This window comes from Mustela nivalis, assembly GCF_964662115.1.
Source record: "Mustela nivalis genome assembly, chromosome: 13".
Lineage (NCBI taxonomy): Eukaryota > Metazoa > Chordata > Mammalia > Carnivora > Mustelidae > Mustela > Mustela nivalis.
In genome coordinates this window covers 91,620,268-91,634,777 of record NC_139032.1, presented here as the reverse complement: position 1 = coordinate 91,634,777, position 14,510 = coordinate 91,620,268, and the positions used below count along the sequence as shown (strand labels likewise).

Sequence of the window (14,510 nt, the reverse complement as noted above, 5' to 3'; positions counted from 1 at the left end):
GATTGTGAAGGGCATGACAGGAAGGAGCAGAGGGCCTGGCTTTGAAGAGGGGGTGCTGCCAGTCCCAGCGGGAGCACCCCCGCCACCGTGTGCCTGCTGGGGCCGCGGCCATTGGCGATGGGGTGTCTCGGAGCTGCCACGTGGACGCTGCCGGCTGTCCTCCCCGTCTCCGTGCACGCTCAGGAAATGAACATTTTTCTCCTCCTTTTCTGGGCCTCTTCCCGGGGAGGCTGGGCCGTGGGAGGAGAGGCGGGCCCTGGGCTGAGCACTGTTGCCCATGACCCCCCCAGCTCCATGGGCTGGGGCTGACTGGGAGCCCTCACGGTCCCCCGTCCCCGCCCCGACTGCCCTCCCTCACCAAGATGCGTCCTGACTGCGCCTGCCCCTGGGCCTGTGTGTGGACTCGCTGGGGGCCTGGGTCCCCAATGGGTTTGGGGATGCAGCCATGGTCAGCGGCCCTGCCAGCACCCGCACTTTCGAAGGGTGGGGATCCCCAGAAACCCCTAGACTCCTGGGACGTCCTCAGAACAGACTGGGGCTCACGCAGGGCTAGCTGGTGGCCTCGGCTTGCCCACCTGTGTGACGAGCAAGGCACTCTGAGGGCAGCCAGTGGTAGTGCGGTGGGTGTAGACGAGCGGTGGGGCTCGGGCTTCCGGCTCGGCCACATCTCGGCTGCGTGGCCTCATGCAAGTGGCTTTCCCCCCCGTGCAGGGGGAGCTACTGGACGCACCGCCCTGAGGGGAGAGCTGGGGCCGCTGCTTAGGCTGTTCGGAGGCCGGCAGGGCTGGCTCTGGGGACCCGAGCTCCATGGCACTTGCCCTGGTGGGCAGCCTGAGCCCCGGGGCAGAGGGGACCTCAGATCCTGGCTGCCGGACTGCAGCCCCGAAAGTGGGTGTGGGGCAGGCACGCACGGGGCCTCCCTTCCGCCGGCGCTCCGTGTCAACCCCAGGACAGGCCATCGCGAGTGTGCCGGGAGCCGTGGCCTGGACGCCACCGCTTCTCCTCCACGGGAGGACTCCGCTGCCCAGGGGGCGGGAAGCACTGGCCCCGCTGACTCCTCAGGGCCGGATCCTGTAGACACAAAGTGCCCCGGTCCTGGCAGGACTCCGCCGGGCCCAGAGCCACGAGTCTCGGGCAGGGAAGCGCTGAACTCGGAGGGCCATGGCCGTTCTGACTCTTGTTCCTGCTCCCCGTCCCTCCCCCTACTCCCCCTCCCGGCCCCCCACCCCGCGGGGTTTGACTCATCCGCCCTTGTGAACGCGCTCTGGAGCACACTCCGGAATGGGGAAGAATTCTCTGTCTTTGTGGAGTTTTATTTAGGAAATACAGAAACCAGGTGGACAAAATGACCTGCATCTGGGTTTTAGAACACTTGTGGAATGTATTTAAAAAAATGCCTCGGTGTGGCCTTTGATTCTCCTCTCTAGGGGAAGGGAAAAGGGCTTTGCATCCCCTGTGTGGGGGACGGTCAAGGCAGGCCCTCAGGAAGCTTCTGTTGCTTTCCTACAAGGTCAGCTGCAGGAGCTGTGTGAGGGGATGAGCCCCGCGTCCCCCACGGCACAGGGGGTGGGGGGTGTCCCCCTCCCTCGGGGCTTCCACGCTGTCCCCCCAGGCCAGGCGTGGGGGGGAGGGGCCGCCATCCAGCCTCAGCCTGTGCCCACCGCGGAGCAGGCTTCCTCCTCCCGCTGCCTGTGGGTCCCCCAGAGGCCAAGGAGCCGCGGAGGGACTGGGCCGTGTGAGGCTGTGAGGACCCTGGACCCGCTCTTCAGCCCTGCTCTCTCAGGAGCCTGCTCACGGGGAACCAGGGTCTTCGGGTCCGACCCTCCGTCTCTGCCGGGCCACGGCGTGCCGGGCATTGCCCTCGCAGGGACCCGGTTCTCCACCCAGATGGGGCTCTCCAGGCCTGGCGTCCTCACTGCGGGTCTCGTCCCCAGGGCTTAGCCTCATTTCCCAGCAACTCCGTCGGGCCGGCCTCTTCCCCAGATGATTCTAGGGCTGACCCCCTCCTCCAGCACCCTCTGACTCGAGGCCCGTGGGCTGCCAGAGCTCTCAACTCCTTGGGGTACTGACTCCCCTTCCCCTGTCGGGTCCAGGCCTCCAGCCAGGGGAAGGTGGCGGGTGCATGCTGTCCCGGGTCTTGGGGGGCTAAACCTACTGGTGCCAAAGGCTTGGAGGAGCCTGGGAGCGAGAGTCTCCAGACGTCCCACCTGCCATGCATGCTGAGGTCCCAGGTTCTCCCAACCACACCCTTGACCTTGGCCTGCCGGCTCGTCCTGCCGGGTGTCCGGCCATCTGTGGAAGCCAGGCACACTGACCACCTGTGACTATGGGTTTGGTCCTGGGCGCTCTCCACTGCCACCTCCCCGTAGGCCTCCTGGCTTTCACTCCTGGGCTCCCACTGCCTGCTCCTGGCCCTCGGGGTCTCTTGTCTTTCTCCAGAACATGAGTGGTGAGTGGGGTTGAGGGTAACCACCCAGACAGACCCTGGCTCCTCACAGCTACCATTCCGCCCCTTCCACATGCTCCTCTCCCACTCGTTCCCAGACAGAGCTGCAGCCGCTGAACCCCCACACAGACCCGGGCAGTGGGGGTGGCAGGCGGGCCCAGTGTCCTGGACGTGTGGGTGCTTTACTGCCATCTTCCCGGGGGCTGGTGGCTCTCTGCAGGCGGGGGTGTGGTAGTGGCAGGAGATCCTGCTGAGAGGGGCACAGATGACCAGGGCGACCAGGCAGGGGTCCTGAGGCCCCCGGTGGGGTTAAGGGTCCTCCCATGGGCCTTGCCCACAGGCTGGGCGGCCCGGAGTGATGAGTCTGAGCAGGGCGCTGGGTGCAGCCGACGGGGCCTCGGATGCCCTTTCAAGCGTTTGGAGAGAGGAAAAGCTTCTTGTTTTAGTTTGCTCATGGGTTGGCAGGAAAGTGGCCTCGGGCAGCTTACAAAGCTGCAGTAAATCCTGCCTGAGCCAGGAGCCGAATTTGGGAAGTGTCAGTGAAGGGGCGGGAGCCGCTGGTGCTGGCTGGGACAGGGATCCCTTGGGGCTCGTCTGTCTGCTGGGGAAGGTGGGTCTCCCGGCCCGGCTCTGACTCACCTTGGGGACGGCGTGACCAGACTCAGTGGCTGAACTCGGGAGGGCAAGTGGCCACGTGGTGTCTGAGCCAGAGTAACCAGCGCTCACCCGCCCATCGGAGTGGAACCTCCCCGGCTGGGGGCCGGCGTCCCTATGCACGCCGCGAGCTTGCTCCGACGAGCCTCAGTTCCATGTGGGGTGAGCCCCCTCGCTAACCCTGTTTCCCTGCAGAACCCTATTTTCTCAAGATACCTGTTCCTCTCGCAGCACACACGTTGGTGTCTGATGGGAAACAAGGCTTGGGTCACACTGTTGATTGTCAAAGGAAAGAAGAGCGAAGCCAACATAGGGTGTTGAGGTAGAGACTTTAACCCTCTGCGCTATGGACAGTGTGCTTGTGCCCCCCCAACCCACCCTATTCAGATCATGAAGCGCCAACCCCCAACGCAACTGTATTTGGAGATGGGCCTTTACGGAGGTAATTAAGGTTAAATGAGGCCCTCAGGTGGAGTCTGCATCCTGTGGATCGGCCTCCGGAGGGGTGACATGGTCTCTCTGTCCCCTCCCTCCCTCCCTGCCATGTGAGCACACAGCAAGAAGGTGGCCACCTTCAAGCCAGGAGGAGAGCTGGCACCAGACAGCGAATTGGTTGGGACCTTGATCTTGGACTTCTGGTCTCCGGAACTGGGAGAATAAATTTGTTAAGCCCCTGGGGCTGTGAGGCGGTCTGCGCAGACAAACCCAGGGTGCTGACGCCCGCATGCTTAGCAAAGATAATGCAGCCCGATCTGTGGCTTTGGTTGAGCAAATGTAACCACGAGGCCCTGGAGTAGCCAGGGAAGAACTTGAGATGCTTCCGACGATCTGGAAATGCAGAAAAGAGAGGGGTGCCGTTATCCCACCCGAATGCGGGCACGTTGCCCATCACAGGAACCTAGGAGTGAATCCATTAAAGGCTCCTGGGAGCCCAGCGCTCCCTTATTCGAGTAGGACCTCACACGATCAGCGAAGGTGTGGAAGTGAGGCACAGGTCCTCAGTGCGGCGGGCGTCTGTCTGGGATTGTTGCACGGTCTGAACACCCCGTGGGGAGCATACGGCCCGGGCTGCATGCCACGAGCACACACTCAGCATCCCGACAGCACACGTCCATCACCTCATCCCGCCCGGGGGGGGGGGGGGAGTCAGGGCACAGCTGGGTCCTCCGCAGGGCTCCCACAAGGTGTCGGCGGGGCCTGGCTCTCATCTGAAGGCTTGACTGGGGAAGGACCAGTTCATGTGGTTGCTGGGAGCATGTGGGTCCTTGAGGGTCATCACATGAGGCCTTCAGTCTCTTGCTGGTTGTTCCAAGGCCACTCCCACATTTCTCAGTACGCGTTACGGCGGCCCCCACTTCCAGGTACCAAATCCCTCCTTTCTTCGCTGCGGTGCCTCCTAAACACCACCACACGATCAGCGGCTCAGAACAATGCACATTTATCACGTTGTGGGCCCCGTGGGTCGGGCAACCGGGCAGACCAGTCTAGCAGCTGGTCCTCTGTTTGGGGTTTAAGGTTGCTACCAAGGTGTCTGCTGAGTCTGGGGTCTCATCTGGAGGCTCAGCTGGGGAAGGAGCCCCTTGAGAGCTCACATGGTTGCTGGCAGCTCTCAGTTCCTTGTGCTGTGGGATGGGGGTGGGGGGCTCCACTTCCTGTAGGCTGCTGGGTGGGGCCAGCCTCTGTGCCTAGCTGGCGCTAGCCAAGGGCCACCTGCAGTCCACTACCTCCCCACACAGCACCGGTTTCAGCAAAGTCAGCCAGAGTCAGAGCTTCAGCCAGAGAGACAGGACAGTCCTGGGTAACGTGGCCACAGAAGGGGCACGTGCAGCTTTGTGACGTTCCCTCAGTTAAAGACCACCCACACTGGGGGAGGGGCTTACCCAAGAGCACCAGTTCTAGAAGGTAGGAAATTGGGGGCCATCCGAAGCGCATCCTCCACAGTGGGGCCGGCACCGTCGGAACTGGTCACCCTCCGTTCAGCCCTCAGATTCATCCTGCCTTCCTCGTCCTACTCTGCGGCCTGGGAGGCTGAACTCTAGGGGCCACCTGTTGGGCTCGCTTGGTGGGAGGTGTCGGCAGGAGATCAAAGGAAGAAGCGAGGGCTGGGACCCCCACTTATCCCGCCCCCACTCTACTTCCTTGCCTGGCTGTCCTGTAGGGTCACAGCTCATCAGGAGGCCCTTCCTTGGGGACCCCAAACTCTTGGGTTCTCGCCCTGAGGCTCCCTGCCCGCCCTTTGCTCTGGCAGATCTGGAGATGGCAAAGGTTTTCCTCCGCAGTCGCCTGCCTCGGACTCTTCCTCTGGACCCTGGGGGTTTGTCATCTGTGTCCTCCCGACCCAGGCCATTGTGTCTGGGGCGGGCCTCTTGGAAAGTTACTGCCCGGTGTGTGCCGTCTCCGGTTCTTGTGGCTCCCATCACCCGTCTCGTAGAGGGCTGCGCTGTGCCGGTCGGCCACACAGTCGGGGCTGAGATAAAGCAGTGCTCGTCGGGGCCATTTTTCCCACTTACCATCAGCTCCCCACTGCAGAGGCTGTGCCTCCTGCGAGCCTGGCTTGGAGCCACCGTGCACAGAGGGCTGGTGCTTCCCTTCGGAGGCTGGAGAGACCACCTTTTCTCACCCCTAGTGAGAGGGAAACTGAGGCTCGCGGTGGGGAAGGGACCTGGCAAAGGGCAGTGGGCCCCGGGGCTGCTCCCTGACCTCGGACTCACCGGAGCACAAGAGGAAGAGGGGAGGGGGCCCGGGAGAGGGCCGGCAGGGCGGGGGGAGCGGGCCAGTGGGGGAGGGGCCCGCGCCCAGGAACCCTCGCCCTGGGCTTCTGCAGGCCATTTCATTCCCTGTGTGGTGGAGGTGGAGAGCGGCATCCCGAAGTTAAAACCAAGTTCGTTTTACATACCAAACAGTCATGTGTAGCCCCTAGAACTTCCTATCTCCCCAGGGACCTCATGAGCTCGGGCAGCCCAGCCTGATCCTGGGCTCAAGGAGAAAGCAGGGCTCACCCTCCATGCATGACGAGGACCAGCAGGGCCCGGCGTCCCCCTGAGGGCTTGACCTTGGGTTCAATGGGACAGAAGCCAGGGACACACTTCCTTCCAGAGCCGGACCTCGTCAGGGTAGGATGATGGCAGATGTCCCACTGCCCAGCTGCGGAGGGCCGGGCAAAGCCACTCAGCTTCTCCTTCTGTCCAGTGGGAACAAAGACCCAGCGCTGTGCGCCTCACTGGATGAGAAATAAGGGTCAGGTGGCAGGATGGCAACCCAAGGCTCTACGAGGTGTGGGGTGGAGGCTGTACCCACGGTAGGATCCCTGGGGCCACGTTGCCTAGGGCCCCGGGTGTCGTGTGCCCTGCTGGGGGAGGTGGCCGCGCTGCCTCACGGGTTCCGCCGAAGAGGAACACACCCGTGGGCTCTGACTTGGTGGCTCTTTTCGGGGAGGGGGCCACGTGCCCGCGAGACGCATGCAAACACGTTCCCGCTGCTGCTGCGTCGCCTGAGGAACGTCGCACTGGTCTCTCGATGGGAAGACGAAGCAGGCGGTGGTGCGTGTAGATCAGCAAACCCCAGCGACAAAAGTGAATGATCTTCAGCAGCTGAAGAGGCAACACAGCCACGGTTCTCGGGGGGACGGGGGTGGAGGGGACACAGCAGGGCCGGAAAGGAAGGAAGACAGGTGCTGGGGGCAAGGCTGAGGGTGGGGAGATGGGCGTGTGGCTGCAGCCCAAAGTGGCTTCGAAACCATTGGTGGTGGTTTAGTCCTTAGCCTGGGTGGTGGGAGTGCGAAAGCGGAGGGCCTGCTTACTCTCTGCGGAATAAGGTAGGCCTATGCCAAGACTTCACGGGTCTGGCACCTGGGCAGTGAGTACAGAGAGGTCCCTCCCCTCATACTCACCACCGATCTGGGGCAGGAGCACTCTTGCTGCCCCGGTGACAGCCGGGCCTGCCGAGTTACAGCAGAGAACGAGCGGGAGACACTTCCCAACACCCCTTATGGCTGCTGGGGCCGTGCAGCCCAGGTCAGGCCAACAGAATGCAGATGGGCACCTTGATCAAGGTGGCGTTGAATCCACGTGTTAAGAAAAGGCCTGTGACATCCAGGACTGCTCAGGGAGGGCTCTCAGAAGCCGTCTCTGAAACTGGCTTCGGGGGCGACTCGATTATCTGGGGGCGAGCCCAGGAAGCGTGGACAGGGAAGTGGGGAAATCGACCAGGAAGGCTAGGGCTAGGAGAACTGGGGATGCAGGCCATGAGGGACTTTGGAGGATGACGCTGAACGCGTCTCAGAGCGTCCCACGTGGCGGGCGAGGAAGCCGGCGTCATCCTCCACCCCACCCTGCCCTGGCCGAGGCTGCCTCCAGGCCCCGGTCCGCCAGGCGCTGCGGGCCGGGCTGGACGCGGCCATCGAGGAAGCCAGGAGAAAATCCATCCGGGAGTTCTGGGTCAGAGAGGGCCTTAGGGGCAGACGGCACTGGTGAAAGTGATTTTGACCGGCAGACCTCTGCTGGACACGTGAGGAAACAGGCCTGGGCAGGTGAGGACACGTGCTGCTGGTCGTAACAGCAGCAGCCAGAGAACCACGTGTGGCTAGGCCGGCTGACTGCAGCTCCTGGCCTGGCCCCGGCTCCGGCTCCTCTCGCTGTGCTGGGGGCTGGCAGTTCCACGCCCACCTGTGGCGCTGGCACCGAGATCACATCAGGAGCCGCCCGGTGCCTCGGCTCCTCCAAAGCCAAGAGACCAATCACTGCGTCAGGAATACACTCACGGACACACTCACGGGCCGGAGACTCCGTTAAGCTCGACTCAGACCCAGGGCCCGGAGCCTAACGAGTCCCAGAAGCTCAGGAGAGGCCTTCGGATGTGGATTTTCCATGGAAGGCTGGGGTGATTTCAGCCTCGCACCAACGCTGGGCTGGTGCGGTGGGTGTGAGCGTCACATTCCCACACACTCCTGGGTTCTGGAATTAACGTCTTGGTTCATGGTCCCGTGGGCTGGAGAGTTGATCCAGGGATAACCGCCACCGGCTCACGAACTCACGGGATTCCTGGGGCTGGGTGGGGCCCCAGAGAAGCCTCTGCTCCATCTTCCTGGTGCACAGAGGGAGACAGTGGCGCACCGTGGGGAGGGCATGTGGGTCTCAAAGCAACTTCGTAGTAGGATGGAGCCCATTCCTCCCGGATGGCCGTTCCCAACAGCCCCAGCACCAGACGCCCCATGCAGGGCCTCCTGCCCCCTCTAGGTCGCAGAGATTGGGGAGAGCCCAGGGTGGCCTGGGTCAGGCGCGAGGGAGGGGCTGGGCCCGGGTGCGCGCTCTGGGGGGACCCTGGGAGGACAGGGTGGGGGCGCTGTCCTGCCTCCGAGGACAGCCCTCAAACCGATTCTGACCCTCTCTGCGTGCCCATGCCGCCTTCCAGGAGGGTCCCTCGAAGGTCCCCTCTCCGCCAGCTCAGGAGAACGGCGCCTCTGCACAGCGCGCGGCCCGACGGCTCCACCCGCAAAGCTGCCGCCCCCCCGGCCCCGGGATGAGGACCGGCTGCCCCCTAGGGCAGGGGGTCTCAGGCCCTGTCCTCCTGGCAGGACGGACTGGGGCCACGTGCACGGGGCGCGGACGGTCCCCGCCGGCCAGTGTGCGCGGCCGCCGCGGGAAGCTGAGCGCCGGCGCCCGGGGCAGGTCTGCGCGTCCGGTCAGCGCCGGCTGCTCGTGCTCTGGGCTCCTGCACGCCGGCGCGCGCGGCCACGTGGGGCGCCCCCAGGGCGGGTTGGAGGCCCGGTCGTGGGCCCCCAGGGGCTCTCCCGAGCCCTGCCCCAGCGGCGCGGGGCCCCCTTCCTCCGTGGGTGCGGGGCCGGGCTGACCTCGCGCGCAGCTGTCGTGCGCCTGCGCCGTGGCCCCCCGCATGGCAAACTCTCGCCTCCGGCCACGCTGCTGCGGACCCTCCGGAGCGCCCCACGCCTTCAATACGAACGCTGCACCGATGACCTGGGGCGGGGGTCCTCGTTCCCAGCCGGTGCCGGGCTCAGGTATGACGCACGGACACGCTGACCTCGGGGAGGGCGACCCCCAGATCTGCGTCGTCCCCACCACGGTGCACAGCCGCTCTCCCAATTCGTTTCCTTCGGACAGCCTCGTGGGGGCCTGCGCGGTGCGGCGGGCCCGGCCCAGCTGCCGCGTCGCGCCCCCGCGGCCCCGTGCTCCGGGCGGGGACAGCATGGCGGCGCCCAGGCCCTTCTGCCACCTGACCCGGAAGTGCTTCGCGGCACTTCCCGTCGCTTTCCGTGCGCGAGGTCAGGTCACGTGGTGGACGCTGCTGCGAAGGAGGCTGGGAAATGGGCGGGTCGCGGCTCCCCGCCGTCGAGGCCCGGCCCGGGGTCGCCCGCCGCCCCGCCCCAGGCTCGGCCTTCGCGTTCCGTGGCCGCGTGATGCCCCTCTGAGGACGCCCGCGGCCCCGGGAGCGCCGAGCCGCGCGTCCCGCCCCGGAGCCAGGTGAGGGCGCGGCGGGAAGACAGGCCACGTGCGGGCGCGAGGGCGGCGGGGCGGGGCGGGGGCGGCGGGGGCGGCGGGGGCAGCGCGCTCTCCCGCGGCCCCGGCTCCGCTCCTTCCGGCGAGCGGGAGCAGCTGCGCCGCCGTCCGGGGGCCCGGGCGTCGCGGGTGGAGGCCGGCGGAGCAGCGGGACGGCTCCGTGTGCGGGGACGGGGCGGCCGCGGGCCGGAGCCGTGGCTGGGCTCCCGCGGGCGGCGTCCCGGGCGGTGGCGAGGGCGGCCGTGGGCTTCCCGGGGTCCTCCGCGGGGAGCGCGGACGCAGACTGCTCGCCGCGTGTGCCCCGCGGCCGTTTGGGGACGTGCGGCGCGTGCGGCGGGCCGGTGTCTGGGCCGGGGCTGGGGGCAGCGGCCGCACCTCCCGGCGCCGACTTGCGGTCCGGCTGCCCGTCGGGGCCGCCGCCGTCAGCAGGAGACTGGACTCTGCGCGCGGGGAGCCGGCCCCGAGGGCGTCCGCGGGAGGACACGCCGCGCGGCGGGGGGACCGCAGCCTTGCGAGCCACCGGCCCGGTTCACATCCGCCTGCGGCTGCCGGAGGTCGGGGGCGCCCGTGCAGCCGGCGTGCCCCGCGGTCGGTGGGTGATGCCCGCTCCTTGCACGGTTTGGGGAGGGGCCGTTGGAGATCCGCGGCAGGAAGACCGAGGCGTGCAGGAGTCCGTGCCTTCCTGCGCCGCTGCGTTTCCTACACGGGGCTCCAGAGCCTGGGCTGTGGCCGTCGGGGTCTGTTCCTTCCAGGTGCCGGGGCCTAGACTACCACGGGGAGCACTGCCCTGCCGCAGGGCTCTGCGGAGACAGCGGACCTTGCAAACGGTCCGCCCGTAGTTGAGCATGGAAACGCGGGGAGGACGCTGAAGTCCGCTGGACGTGGTGACAGCTGCCATTTGGAGGACACGGCCGGCGGACACCGGAGAATGAATGCCAGCTCCTCGCGAGGAGTTTTGGGCTTTGCTGCTGGATGTGGCAGAGCACAGGTCTCTGCTCTGGTCTGAATCCTCCTCTCCCACGTGAGAGAGCGCTTCTGGGATCCGCCGGCCTGCGTCCACACCTGACTCCACCACCTGGGATCCCGGACGCCTTACCGACCCCCAGAACTCCCGTTGGTAACATGAGGGCGATGATGGTGCTTACCCTGTTGGGCTCTTGGTGCGGGGGCGGCGGGAAGATGGTGGGAATCCGCGGAGAGAGCTGGCCCAGAGCACCTAGCCCGGACCTGGGCCCGGGGCCGCTCGGCCAGGGCACCCCAGGATCACAAGAAGCGAGAACGTCTCATCACTGTGTTTCTGTGTGCAGCGCGCTGCCCTGGCCGGGCCTGACCTGTGCGCACCGGGAGGCTGGGCTCTTGGACCCCAGCTCAGGTGAGAGGAACCTTCCAGGAGAAGGTGTGTCGTCGCCTCCTCTGACGAGCTCTGTGGGACTCGTGGTTGCCTCCTCCGCCCGTTGTTGGGAGAAGACACGGCTCCTTCATTTTCCTTGTCTCTGCTCGTTTGCGTGGGTCTGGGTCTCTGTTCCCCCCGTGAATGAAGAAGGGGCTTCATCATAGTCTGAGCTAAACCCAGGCTCCTTCTGCGGCCAGAAGTATGGCCCTCTGGTCAGGGACCACAGGGGCTGGCATTTACTGAGCCCAGAGCCTGGCACACAGCAGAGTCATCTGCAGACTGAGCGCCTGGTGGAAATACTGAGCCCACGAGGCGAGAGTGTGTTTTTTCCTCTTTACAGTTGATCCCTCAACCACGTATGACTCCTTCTGGGAGTCAGTGGTGGAGGGACAGCGTGGAGCGGCTGCGGTCCGTGGAGGGGCAGCATGCGGAGCCGCGCTCTGACCCCACTTAACCGCTCAGATGCCCTGACTTCCTCTGTGGCAGTCAGTCCACTGTCCCGACGATCAGGCTGGAAGAGGGGTCGTTGCCAACTTGTGTAAAATCCTACCCAAGCCCTCAGCGTTGGGAAGGGGGCGTCATGGGCGGTGCTGGAGAACGTGAATTTTCTCCAAAGGCTGATGGAGGTGTCCCTGGCTGGCCACGTCAGAGAGGGTCCTGGGGCCCCGGCTCTCGAGGCTGAGAGGATGCGTGGGTCACAGGCCCCCGAGAAGTCAGAGACGAGATGGCTGCCTCTGTCTCGGGCCCGAGGGGCCAGGGGCCCAGATATGCTGCTGAAGCCTCTCGCCACGGGCGGTAGCCGTCCACGCGGTTCAGGAGAGCCTGCCCACGCCCTGCCCAGCATCTGCTACGGATTAAGGATCAGTGAGTTCACCCCCGAGGCCCCCAGTTTTACTGGTTTGCGTGTTAGCGGACAGGATTTTGAAGAGTTCCAGGGTTTTGTGCAATCCTCTCAGATAAGAAGTCCGGTTGGGGTTTTGAGCAAAATTCTTTGTGCTGCCAAAGCATTCCTGAGAGCTCCGAGTCACACGAAGCCTGCGCGTCCCGTGTGTGCTGCGTGCCGTGGCCGAGTGGGGCGCTGGCAGCGGGGCCCAGAGCCCGGCCGGGACGGCATCCCATCCGCTCATTCACCAAGCCTGGGCCGGGCTGCACCTCGCTCCCGAGAAGCTGGCTGCGCGCAGGGGGTTAGCCCGGAGCCCGGCTGAGTGTAGTTGCCCAGAGGACAGGTGCTGGGTGGCGGGGCCCAGGACTGTGGGAAGAAGTAGCGGGGCCAGAACTCGGCTCTGGGGCTGGAGGGGGCTTCCTGGAGGAAGTGGAGTTTGAGTCAGATTTTGAGGATGAGTAGAAGCGAGTGAGGTGCCCAGCTGGGGTCGTACAGGCTGCCTGGCCAAAGGGGCAGCTCGTGTCCATGGTGGGATGGAGTGTGGCCAGTGCGAGGGCTCTGAGGACGTGAGCCAGGCAGGGGCGGGGAGCGAGGGCCACGGGGCGGAGGTGGGCAGGCGTGTGCACAGCACAGACTGACAAGCGTTGGGGGAGAGGCAGGGCCAGGCTGGCGTGAGGCTTGGGGTTGGCAGCTCAGGCTCTGGACGCTTCCTGTGTGGGGCAAGGAGAGGGGAGTTGGGAAAGCTACTGTCCCCATCACCGATGGATGAGGCAGTATTTTGGGGTGTGTATGGTGGCCTGACCCCATGTCCCAGCGGCAGAGCAGCCTTGGGGAGCCCTGGAAGGAATTTAAATGGGAGCAGAGTGCGGGGATGTAGCCGGTGGCATCCCCGGACAGCTGGGGTGTGGAGGGTGTGCAGAGGACAGAGCAGCAGGGCTGAGCTTCCTGCAGTGCCCTGGGTAAGAGAAGGTGCTGGAGGCCGTGGGTGGGCAGGGTGGACACCTTGTGGAGAGGCGGCGGCTCAGCCAGGTCAAAGGAGTGGGGTCCGTGTTCAGCGGCGGGTGGCTCTGGCTTTGCTGGGGGGGTCCAGGGTGAAACCTCTCTTGCCCGCACACGAGGCCAGTGTGCCGTGGGCGGGGGGACCCTCCCGTCAGGTGCTTAGTTCTGGGAAACGAGTGGGGCGCGCCACTCGCACCTGCCCCCCTCCTCTGTGACAGAGCTGGCGTCTTCTGACCGGGTCAGCCTGCGGAGGCCTTCCTCGTCACAGACGGGCTTCGCGACGTAGCAGACCCCAAGACGAAGACCTGGGTGCGCGTCATTTGTTCTGGACGGGGTGCAAGGGCTGCCCTTGGGGCGGGGTGGGAGCGGACGGAGCGCAGCCTGCCGCGTGCCCTCTGCGTTGTCCCACGGAGGGTGCTCAAGGCACTGTGGTACGTAGCTATTCTCAGCCCTTCCCAATTTAGGGTCACTTGGGGGCTTTCTGTCTTCTGCACCGTGGACAGTGCAGCACCCGCACCAGGGAAATCCTGGGGATAAGACCGCAGGAAGTGGGGTCCTTCTGGGACTGGGCCTCCAGCCCGGCTGTGTCCTGCACCCCTCGCCCTTCAGAGCCCCTGAAGCCTCGGTTAAGTCCATCCCGTTTTGTCCTCCGTTCTTCAGTGTGGTGGCTGGTCGCTCCGGGGCTCCAGGTGTGCACCTCGCTGCCATGTCCCGTCGCCCCCCGCACGGCCACCGGCCGGGGTTGTCGTTCCGGAAGCGTGGGCTCTGTCCTCCGGGCTCAGCGTTTCTGCTTCGTCTGCCGGGCCGGGCCCTGGTTGCTCTGACGGCCCACTTACCCACATCCCCGGGGCCCAGGGCTGGGCCTCTCTGCCCCTCCTGGAGAGGGGAGAGGAGAGGCCCCTTTCCCTGCTGCTCTGCTGCCCTAGGAGCCCGAGGGCCCAGGCATTGGGTCGTAGCGCTAGGATCGCTGGGGACCGGGACCTCTGCTCCCATGGGGTGCGGCAGTCTCTGGGGCTGAGGCGAGAAGGACCCGTCTGCCTCCCACAAGCCTTTGTTCCTGGGCCGCAGCTCCGCTTCCTGGGTCAGTGTGGCCAGACTTCAAAATGTACACTGTACCTCGAAGGACGGGGTTCAAAACACGTACTGCACGTTGTTATTTATTTATTTTTGTCGTATATAACGTATGTTTTTAATCAAGATGCAACTCACATGACACGAAGTACCACGTTTGTCAGCGAGCGTATGCGGTGGCACTCTGTGTGCTCACGGGGCTGTGTCCGCCTCTCTCTCTGCGACCTCGTCCTGCCCAGAACTCCCTGGACCCGTTGGCCAGCCCCTGCGTCCCTGCTCCCAGCTCCTGGCCACCAGCGGTCTGCGCTTTGTCTCCGTAGCTCGGCTTATGCTGATGTCGTGTGTGGCAGGGACATGCAAATGTGGTCTTCTGTCCCTGGCTTCTTTCACGGAGTGTCACGCCCTCGAGGTCCATCCAGGTCGCAGCAAGCGTCACAATCGTGACTTGGGAGGACCATCGCTGTCCCGCCGTCTGGGTGGGCCACGCTTGTTTGTCTGTTGTCAGACGTTTGGGTGGTCTCCAAAGGCTTTGGTGCATCTCAAAGGACAGTG

General features: G+C 65.1%; 1 protein-coding gene and 1 long non-coding RNA gene across 2 annotated transcripts in view; one reads left to right on the top strand and one right to left on the bottom strand.

Annotated features, from left to right (window-relative positions):
• LOC309846771 (uncharacterized protein) overlaps window positions 1-14,510 on the bottom strand; it is a 399,750-nt gene that overhangs the window by 210,089 nt on the left and 175,151 nt on the right. The window lies entirely within an intron of this gene.
• The window catches only part of LOC309847174, a 30,566-nt gene continuing 26,565 nt past the window's right edge, over window positions 10,510-14,510 (top strand). Inside the window, exons 1-2 of the long non-coding RNA XR_014302357.1 lie at window positions 10,510-10,729; window positions 10,920-10,984. This is a non-coding gene — a long non-coding RNA (uncharacterized lncRNA). The remainder of the gene's footprint in view (window positions 10,730-10,919; window positions 10,985-14,510) is intronic.